This window comes from Tigriopus californicus, chromosome 5 (assembly GCF_007210705.1).
Source record: "Tigriopus californicus strain San Diego chromosome 5, Tcal_SD_v2.1, whole genome shotgun sequence".
NCBI lineage: Eukaryota > Metazoa > Arthropoda > Copepoda > Harpacticoida > Harpacticidae > Tigriopus > Tigriopus californicus.
In genome coordinates, this window is record NC_081444.1 from 1,079,717 (window position 1) to 1,080,955 (window position 1,239).

A 1,239-nucleotide genomic window follows, 5' to 3' on the forward strand; every position below is an offset into this window, starting at 1 on the left:
AGTAAAGAAGAAACAGTCAAATATTTCCATGAATAACAAAATAAATATTCTGATTTATTCTGGGGCAAAGACTTTCTAACCAAGTGTTTATATTTTTAAGCATATTGCATGATGATTACTGAACATGGGATGAACATGCAAAGTATATTAGTTGAAAGTTGGAACTTTTCCATATACAATAGCAAATCTACTAATATATTTACTAGATTCATCTAGGGACCATGGGAGAAGAGACGCGCAAGCTTTGGCAAGCGGCTCCACTTCAAAAAGTAAACCTAAGTACTTTAGTACTTCATTACAATTATCCACTTTGTATTTGTTTGATTGGCTTTTCTTACCGAAAAGTTGAGTCCCTAATTAATGACCATCATTAGATCCTGTCCTTGGAGTGTCCCTCATCCCAGACGAAAATCTTAAATGATCAAATGAAATGTAGGGGCAGAAGCGTGATACACTCATTGAAGTCATATATGTGACTGAAAATGACGAAGGAAATAATTCACATCAAAATTTTATCAACTAGATCAATGACCATCGATATCAACCTCTTTACTTTTAAATTTCGTTGAAACCAAAATGATATCTCTTTTTATTGCAATAAAGTTCATTGTTTAAGTAAAAACTACTGGTCTTCAACTAGATCAAAGCTGCGACAAGGACTCATCTAAATTCCTTCAATATACAAATCCACGCTAGCATTTTCCCTCTGTTCCAAATCAGCGCTCGAATTACTTTAAATTAGCAAGGAGACCAGACATTCTCATGGTAGTTTATCACTTACCAGGTAAGGAGAGTCATGGGTTTGATAGTATATCAAATATGATTTTAAAAGGAACAAGTTACAGAATTACCAGCCCGTTATACGCCAGTTGATAAAGCCCATAGCAATGATGTAAAATGTGGATTTCGCTAGAAACGTTCCAGTGCAACAACACAAGGATGGCACAAATGTCGTGGAGACACATAATTCCTAATATTTCTGCAATAAGGTATCATAAGAAAAATATTCTTCTTTAAGAAATAGAGAACATTTCAATGAAAGGGATTTTTTTAAGTTGTTCTGCGTTATGATTGCTTTTTGAATGTGCAATTTTCTGGAGACGTCTGGGAACAGCATCTGCAATGGCACAGACTCTCTCCATGGGGATGTTCTCTCATACTGGCATCACAACAGGCGTCCGTCTTAACCTTGGTTGACCTTTCCTTGTTCAATAAATGGATGGGCCAAGCTCATGATAA

The 1,239-nt window shown here is 35.7% G+C and overlaps 1 protein-coding gene across 2 annotated transcripts in view; it reads left to right on the forward strand.

Annotated features, from left to right (window-relative positions):
- LOC131880369 (uncharacterized) overlaps positions 1-1,239 on the forward strand; it is a gene marked incomplete at its 3' end in the record, with an annotated part of 19,957 nt that overhangs the window by 5,024 nt on the left and 13,694 nt on the right.